The following is a 10,175-nucleotide window of genomic DNA, read 5'->3' as shown; positions in this document are numbered from 1 at the left end:
TCTGAAGATACCAAAAGACATGGCATGGAAGTGAGAGGAAGGATTGGCTTAGTGGGTAAAAACTGTTCCATTTCAGGTGACAGGATCAAATCTTTGCAGCATCTATGCAATTTCTACATGATAGCCACTCACTCTGCTTCAGTGAGTAGAGATGTGACGATTATGAGCTTGTTACCCAGCAGAGCAGATAGGATTATTTTACACACTAAAACGTATTGATATAATGAGCAACTATAAACAAATACCGAACTAGTTTTTCTATAAAAATCTAGGGTTCACATTTCTTATTAAGAGAGACAGAGAAACACACATGGCAATTGCAAACAAAAGAATGGTTGAGTCATATCATAGTGCTGGAATTTGGAGGAAAGTAAGTGACCACAGTGGAAGCTTTGTAGGAGTTGAAAGGACTAGATCAGGGTTCATAAAAAATGAGTATGTCTTGTGTAAGAAGCAAGAGCATAATGGCTTCAATACCAACAAAGATACAAAGTTTAAGGTAAGTTAGATATGTTTGAGGAAGACCTAGTAGATTATTCTCTTAATGGAGAGTTCATGCTGCATGTGCAAGAACAGTGGGAGAAAGCATTAGAGGAGTTACTTGAGACGGGCTAGGAGGGGTCCTGAATACCTTGTTACACAGGAAAGCTGAATAGGCTGAGGTTGGATAAATGTTTTCCTTGGAGGTGTAAAGCTTAAATATGAGAAAAATACAATGTACAAATCCTTGCAAGATGACTAGAAAGACAAAATATTAGCAACATGTTTACTCACATTGGAACCATGAGAGTTGTGCAGTGGTTAGTTGATCAAAATTAATTAAAAATCTTAAAATATTATGGAATTTTCTTATTAATTTCTTCCTATATTCATTAAATATTTTGGCATTTATGTGTCAGACACTAATATGAATATATAAAGATTATATTTATGTACTATTTAAAAAGTTTTGTTAGAAATTGCATATTAGTGCAACATGCAATGATTTTTCTTCCATTTCTGAAAGACAATGTAAATACTTAAGTATTCTAGAAGTTCTGAGACTGAATACAAAACCTAATGCAGATTATTTATATATAATTTATAAAATTATTTTTCTTCACACAATTTTGAGTTGGTTACCTGTTAAATGAAACACCACTGAAAAAGAATAAGGCTAAAATAATTATAAGGAACTAAGATAATAGAAAGAACAATAAGTATAAACCATTTGGAAAGCAACTAAGTTATCTCGCAACTTATATAGCTACTATGAACCAATGAATCTTAGCAGAAGAGATAAGATGAATAATAAATCAAACATTTTTAAATTATAAATAAATTTATTTATTTATAACTCTTTCTGTTTCAGACCATTCCTCCACTGTGTATACGAAGTATTAGAAATCTTTTAAATAGCATTCAAATGTAAATCTTATGTAAATTTATATACTCATATATATCACATATTACAATGCATAGACAGAGATAGAGATATAAATAAAATAGACATAAGTATACAAGTATCACTAAAATATTTATAAACATATAAATTGAGTAATATATAATTTTAAGCCATATCCTTTAGAAATCAGAATTGAGTTTTTCAGTTCCCAATTTCTAAAATGTGATAATATAGAATTTTATCCTCATGAATAGATATACAAATGGATTCATATTTAGTGAAACATGTTTCTTTGGGAATATTTTGGCAATAAATATTTGGACAAATATATTAGTTATATTTAAAGACATTATTTTATATATATATAATTAGTTTTTGAAATGGATACTACTCCTAATCATGTGTGTGTTATATTTCACAATTCTAATTTTATGTTCTAAAATAGTTTACACTGTTGACAGACATTAGAAATGGAGAAAAAACAACTTGAACCTTGAAAAATTATTTTACAAACATATTTATAAAATAAAATATTAAGTTCGTTTTACTAGAATAATATTTTAAATTTTTGGCTGAGTGATCTTACAAGGGTACTAAAAGGCATGATTTCTTTTGCTGATGGTTCAAAAGATATAGGATGCTTCAAGGACTTTGATGTGCTTTTATCAAGCTACAACAAGCCTAAAACAACTCCATCAAGCAAAAAGATTAAAAATTTTTTTTTAGGATAAACAGAAAGCGTATGATTTTGAATTAAGAAAAAAACAAATCAGGAAAGTTTGCCTGTAATAGACAGGTGACTCAGAGAGATGAGGTCCTGCATGGTGAATCATTCAGAGTGGCATTTTATTTACCTGTTTTATTTCAAGTCTTATGCTTCCCCCATCCTCTTTTTTAATATCCTAGCAAAGAACAAAGGCGATCAAGAAGAAAAGCAATATAGTCATTAAGTAGTAATTGGTAGAAGAGGCTTTGGGGTTAAAATTAATAAAACCAGCATGATGTACATTAAGACTGTATAAATATTTAAGGAACTACAGCCTACTTGGAGATGTAAACCGATTAGCAGAACTACTTAATCTAGAGATGCAAATGTTTCAGGTAGATAAAATAAACATAGACTGATTGTTGGAAATGTGATCAGTTTTCATTCTGGGACTGCTTTATTTCATTTAAATTTTAATTGTCAAAATAAAGCACTTTTGATATTTTGTGTAAAAAGTTTTATATTGCATTTAATGCAATTTAGGAAACAGAATCACAAATAAAATCATTGTACATGTTTTTTTTTCCTAATCAGGTCCATGTATTGCAGATGCAATTTTGACCTTTCACATTGAAATGAAAAAGAAACTAGGATATAAGGAACTGAAGCCTCATCCTTCAGGATTATCTTTGCTGATATTATGGATACGTAAAAACTTGTCTACAGGAAGTTACATATGTAAAGGTAAAATACTTATTATTCTTCATTTACAGAATTTAAAATAATATATATAGTAATATAAATGATTAACAAATGAATTATTTAATGAAATAGATGAAATTACTACTGTTTAATTCATTTTCTCTGTCTCAAAAAATCTATTATAGGATTTGTTTGATATGTTTCAGTAGTTAATATTAAATATCTAGATGAAAATTTTAAAAATAGAACTATTAACAGTGCTTAATTCATGCTGAGATTTATTTAGACAAAACATCTAGTACTGATATTTTATAATTTTTATCTGAACCATTTGTATTATACAGTTTTGAACTTGACAAGGTTTAGAATTATCATAATATTCATGACATCAACATACATGAATATAAACATTTTCCAATTATCTAGGTAAAACTAAATGTTAAAATATATGGAAATATTTTGTTAGATTATCAGTCGTATCACTTCACACAATTAGCATCAGGTGAACTATGAATAGATATCTGTCTTGTATCAGAATTCCTTAACAAAGATCTATATTTACCATATTTTATTGCTGAATTCCTGTGAAACATTAATTCTTACCAGTAGATTCCATCTATACAGAATAGATATCCATATCCAGGCTAGTCCATCTGAGTCCCTGTTTGCAAATTTAAATTTGCATTTATATAAATACCACATAAATGTTTTGAACAGGGAAATGAATGATATAATAGACAATAATGGGGAGTGAATAAATCAAAGTTTTTCTCCCATTGACAGAGCACCGGGGAGTAGTGTTCATATATGGGAGTTATCGTAAAAAGACTTTCTCTCTGATTGATATTAGGTACTATGTGGGTCAGCAAACAGTCAAGACAATGATCCATCAAGAATACCTTGTCCTAAATATGTCAAATATTTAAGCTTTGTTTTTCTTGTTCATGTTTCCCACATCTTCTTACTGGCCTACTTTTCTTACTTAAAAAAAAAAAAAATCCGATAAACAACTATCATTCTATAGCATTAATTTTTAGCTTTTGGCAATACCTAATACTAGATTATGTTCTTGGCATTATCTTTTTTTTTTTTAATATTGTATTGAATTTTGAAGTTGTTTTTAAACTAAAGCATTATTTTTTTTATATTTAGAGGAAATTTATATAGAGGATTATTAAAATATTTTAGCTTTTAAAAATTCAATATCTTATTCAAAGTATCACAGTATGTATATCCTCATGATTAAAATGTACCTGGAAGAATATATTGCATTTATCTACATCCAGGCTAAGAATTACATTAATTTAAGGTAATTATTTGCATTTTGCTTTTACACTTTTGTTTGTAAGTAGAGCAAGAGATCTTTGCTGACCTATCACTTTGCCCAGCACAGAAAATCACTAAATCATACACACATAAGAGCCCATATTAAATGTGTAATACAGTCAGCCCTTTGAATCTATAGGTTCCATGTTGGTGGATTAAACCAACTAGGAAAGGAAAATATATATATTTTTAAAAGTTACATTTTTGATGTGTAATATGTAGTTAGGCCTATGATGATTGTAGGTATATAATAACTATATACATAGCATTTACATTGTATTAGGTATTTAAAGTAATCTAGAGATGATTTAATGTATACAGGACAATGTGCATAGTCTACATGCAAATATTATGCCATTTTATATAACAAACTTGAGCATCTGTACATTTTGGTATCTGCAGGGGTCCTGGAACCAATCCCCTATGGATATTGAAGGATGACCGTACATGTTAAAAAGAGAATCCCTGTTAATTTACACCAGTTTAGGAAAGTAAATTATATCTGTTGGTATCTAGTATATAGTAGGAAAATAAACTTAATGCTATATTTTGCACAATAGGCAAACTCAGAAAGTCATGATCATCTCTAGCATTTCAAGATAAATTGTACCTTACTGAGTTACATGAAGTGGAAGAAGGGTCTTTCTTTATAGTAACATATAAAACTTTTGGTGTAAGTTGTAGTTCTCACTCATCTAATCTTCATTGAAAATATTAGCAATGTAAAGCTCCTGCATGTATGTTCAAAATAGGAATGCTTCCATAACCTCCTCACTGACACGCTGTTTTTCACTATTGATTTACAACAGCTCAATTTCCACCAGATACTTTTTCAAAAGTTCTAAAACATGTAAATGTCAGAGCAATTGGGCTCGAAAACAAGAAATTGATAAATGGGCCTAATACAATACTCAGGCTAGCCTTTTACCTCTGATGCTAAGAGACAGATGATTATGCAGATAATCCATTAAAAAAATCCCACTTACATGAAGTGTGTAATATTTTTTCATTCTTTATTAATTGGAGGAAGCATTGCCCTTCCATTGATAAAGATATTAAATTATAATTCATTCACCATAGGAAAATGGTTGGAAATTTTGTATGTTATCATTGTCACATTTTGTACTGCAGCACAATTATTTCTTCTGTAATGATAAAAATGACATCTGAGGTTTATTGAACATTTACTATGTAACAATGCCAAAAATAACTGTTTTTCCTAACCCAATATGTTCTAGGGTTAGATTATAAGAACTAAAAAATATTTCAAAAAGCTAATTGCTTTTATTTAAATGTCTCAACATAAGAGACAAGGAACAAAGAAAAGACATTGTCACTTTGTGGCTTGCTCAAATGACCATATAGATAATTTTTAAACATTTGTGCTAAAAATGCAATATTCATTAGTGTTTCTCTCATGAGAGATTTCTTGTTTTCATATTGAGAGTCAAAATAATTTCAGTGATATATATTTTTTAATTTAACTGATATTTTTAATATTAAAATAAAAATTATAATTGTAAAGTTTCTACTGATATTACAAAAGCTCTGGGAGATCCTGAGAATAAATATATGTACAAAATAATTTCTATAGCCGTCTCTAGGAATATAGAACAGAATGAGAATTGCTAAAGAAGAGTAAAAATATTCTAAGTGAGGACTTGACCTGTAGACAGCTGTGCCAAAGTGGTAGGGAAAAGTCATATCACAAATTCTTCCTTCAATATGAAATTGCAATGACCACAATTAGATTAGCCACCAAAAAAAAAAGGAAGAAAAGTAAAGAAGAAAGGAGATGGATACTGAGATGAAAGAGGATATTAATGTACTGAGTTTTTAATGATTCTACATATTTCTTAGTATAGTTAATAGATTTTATCTAAATTTTGTAAATAAACAAAATGATGTAAGCATATGTAATTATATTTAATACAATTAAAGTATATTTAAAGGATTAAAATATTAAAATGAGAAAAATTTAAAATATAATTGCAAACTTACAAAAGTTAATCAGGTAAGGAGCTATGAGGAAATAAAGATTATTTCATTTTTTGATGTTTCAGAACATCAAAAGTTTATTGGCCTTATGTAAAGTATATAAACAAGAATACTTTTTAAAATATATAAAGTTATCAAGCTAAGCACTAACACTAAAATAAATCTAAATTTGACTACAGCTTCAGACTATATGAGGTATAAGATCTGGTTTTAGGTAAGAGTGGCTTTTGTTTTTCTTGGCAAGGACAAGGAAATAAAACACTGGACACTATATATTTTTGACACTATTGAGGGAATTATCTACCAGACAGTATATCAACAGAGATGACTCAAGTGGTAAAGGAGTATGGAATTCAGGTCAAGACAGAAATGACTGAGAAGATTCAAGGGACCAGGAAGTCATTGTCAGACATTTCTTCTTTCATTTTATATGATAAAAGTGAAATTGAAAGTCATTGTTAGAAGTAAAGTTTCTTTATGTTATCTTGTCCAGTATCACTTATATGTGAAATATAAACCTATAAGCAACAAATGAACAGCACAAACCGAGACACAGGGACATTGACAATGGACTAGCGGTTACCAAAGTGTAGTGGGTGAGGGAGGAGAGGAGGGGTAGACGGGGTAAAAGGGGTCAAATATAGGGAGGCTGGGGGAGGGTGAAGTGGGTAAAAGGGATCAAATATATGGTAGCTAAGGGAAACTGGACTTTGGGTGGTAATCATACAATAGAATATATAGATGTCAAATTATAATGTACACCTGAAAATTATGTAATTATATTAACCAATGTTACCCCAATAAACTTAATTAAAAAAAAAATAAAATAAAAGATAAAAAAAGAAAAAACAAATAACAGATACATGCACAAATGTGTGTGTGTGTGTGTGTGTGAGTGTGTGTGTGTGTATGTGTGTCTGTGTGTGCAGGAGGTGTATGAATATGCAGCAGTTCTCAATCATATGTGGTCTACAGAGGTAATGAGGAGGAGGTAGTAGTTCTGCAGCATCTTTCAGGGCACTGGAGAAAGGAAAGTAATAAGCCTCCAAGAGTCTATATCTCTTTACCAGTATTTGAATCTAATATAATAGAGAAGGAAGGTAAAGTCAGTGATAGAAACAGGTAACATTATACAGAGACATGGGATGAGGCACATACATTTACTTTTGTAGTGGTCTATTTTGATAGAAAAATAATTATATTTGGAGCTAAAGATTATTAAGTATAAAAATTATAATGATAGTTATAGCTACCAGTATAACACCATCTTACTATGCTGTATTGGTTCTATGAATGAATGAAATTGGCAATGTGGTTTCCCAGTTGTGCCTCTAATGCCATGTTATATAAGAATACTGGTTAGACAGTAGTTATGTCACATCTTTTGCTGACACATTAGCAGTAATAACAGACTGTTCAAGCAGGCAGATGTATGAATCCTGACACTGACTGTTAACAAGCACAAACAAGTTTCAGTGTTCTGTGTTTCAGTTTCCTTATCTATAAATTGGATAATTTTGACATAATTTTCTCATGTTTGTCAAATGTGATAATGTATTGAAACTGTCTTGTACCGCCCATGGAATATAGTAAGCATGCCATGAATGGTAGCAAAACGATAGCAGAGGAAGAAAGACGACTGGAATGTTAGTGTTTAATAATAATAATTATCATAATCATCTGTACACATACAACATAATTTTAACTTTCTATTTCCAGAAGCCATTTCTAAAAGCAGTCTTTGAGCCATATTATACTGTGTGATCTGAACAAATTATCTTGTTGTGCAAGACCTCAGTTCCCTCATTTTTAAAAGATACATAATGATAGTACCTAGCTCTTAGAGTTGTAAAGATCGACTTACTAAGTACATGGAAAGTACTTAGAGAGGGCTGGCATAAATAAGTGCTCTGTAAATGTTGCTTATTGATACTCTTTGTAATATTTTCTCCTTCCAAAACCATTCATTTTAAAGATATAAACTCCTAGCCCTTGTAGGATTTTATGAAAGAAAAGGAAGAATGCAAGAAGAGAAAGAGAAAGAAAACAGCTATGATTTGGATATAATATTCACATATCAAATTTGCTTTTCTTCCAACTGTTGGGTCTAGATCTGCTTTTCCTAACCAATTATGTAAATAAAAATAACTTTTGTTGGATTAACAATAGTAATACCTATTGTGTTCTTACACTAGGCATTTTGTTGAATACTTTACTTGATATATAGGATTTAATCCTCACAAACTAGCAGTAGGTAGTGTTACTCTTCTGGTATGGCAGAAGAGGAAATAGAAGCTCAGGGTTGTTAAGTAACTTGTCGTAGATCATAGAGCTAGTAAGTCAACAGCTGAAATTAAAAGGTAGTCATGATTAAACACATCTCAGTTTAAGTTTATGGTACTGTTCAAACAACCCCAAAAGATCTTCAGTTTCCAAGTAATGATTAATGAACAGATACTCAATATCCAGAGAGAGCCAATTTAAGAACTGTTTGGATGAGCCTAAGAAAGTGTCTGGCTTACTTGTTCTCCTACTAGCCACTAAAAGTTCTTAAGCTATCAGAAAACTGATGAGAATTCTTACTGAAGGAGGTTATCAATTGTTTAATGTCTCTATTAAACTGAATTGATCCCCAAATAAACTAATTTTACAGAAAGTTATTTTTAAAAAAACCCTACAATTCACAAGCACAATTCTGTAACACTGCAACTATACACTTCAATTAAATTCTGAATAAATCACATAGTATAATATTAGTGTCTCATTCCTTTTTTTTTTTTTTTTTCAATAAACACTTTAAAATGCACCTCTGGATTTCTGGCTCTAAGCAAGAAGGCTGCTCAACTAAGCAAATTGAAAGAAACCACTGTATAAGTAAAAGTGGCAAAAAGATCCACTTCTCAGACATTCGGTGATAGAGAAACCACAAATCATTCACATAGCTAAGAGACAAAGCACTCAAAGATCTAAATTTTCTGTTTTTCATCACTTCTCTGCCTTTTGGCTAAGATCAAGTGTAATATCTGTTCATATCAGTTTAAATTTTCTGGGTTTTTTTTTTTTTTTTTTACTCTGCCTGCTCTGAACCACTCTCCACACCATGTCATTCTGTTCAGCTCTCCACATCCCTAGGTTTGAAAGATTATGGGAAATATTCCCAATGTTATTTCTTCCCATAACTATGTATTTTGTATGCTAAAACAAAACTTCATACCTATCTTTCTAAGGTATATACTACTTTTTATGAGACTCCTACACAATAATAATGATAAAAGCTAATATTTATTAAGTTCTCACTCCATGTCAGATAATATCTTTAAAATATATCATGATCTCATTTCTTTTAAATGAAGTTTATTTTGATATAATTGCCTATAGCAACATTCACTCTTTTTAGGCATTCAATTTAATGAGTTTTTTTTTTTTCCAAATCACCACAATCAAGATACAGAATATTTTGATCATCCCCAGAAGTTCTCTTGTTCTTTTATTTCTCCTTCTACCTACAATCTCATACACCACTAATCTGAAATCTATATTGATTTACTTTATCCCACTTCAAAAGTGAGGAAACTTATTTTCCAAAGGTCCAAATTTAAAGTGGCTAGTAAGTAGAAAAACTGGCATTCAGTTCAACATCTATCTGACTCTGCAACTCTTACTCCTATCTCTGCTTCTATGTCTCCTAGAGTAATTTCTGCTTTTGATTCATTATTAACTTTAAGGAGCCTCTTTTATTATGCTTAGTATATATTTTTAAATTAATACAATTGCATGTATAGAAGTTATCATTAATAATTTGAAGTTCATTAAAGTATGGCAATAATTCAGCTACCAATTGCTAAAATTACACACACACACACAAAACAGAAAAACCTAAAGCAAGCATCTTGTCATGGCAGGATCATTTTTGAGATATCAATTTTTGTTTTCCTTTGCATTTCCCCTTCAACCCTTTTTACAGTAGGAATATTCTAAGCAGTCCTTTTGAAACACCATGCCTCAAGATGTTTTGCAAGAGTAACCGCAGAGAAAATCAGAACCTTTGCAGACTGGAGA

General features: G+C 30.4%; 1 pseudogene; it reads left to right on the top strand.

Moving 5' to 3' along the window:
• Positions 1-9,100: 9,100 nt before the first annotated feature.
• On the top strand, positions 9,101-9,207 carry LOC112474638 (annotated as a pseudogene).
• The last annotated feature ends 968 nt before the right edge of the window (positions 9,208-10,175 follow it).

The sequence above is a fragment of the Pteropus alecto genome, unplaced genomic scaffold (assembly GCF_000325575.1).
Source record: "Pteropus alecto unplaced genomic scaffold, ASM32557v1 scaffold7, whole genome shotgun sequence".
NCBI lineage: Eukaryota > Metazoa > Chordata > Mammalia > Chiroptera > Pteropodidae > Pteropus > Pteropus alecto.
Note: the sequence above shows the minus strand (reverse complement) of the source record. Positions and strands in the feature narration are given on the sequence as shown.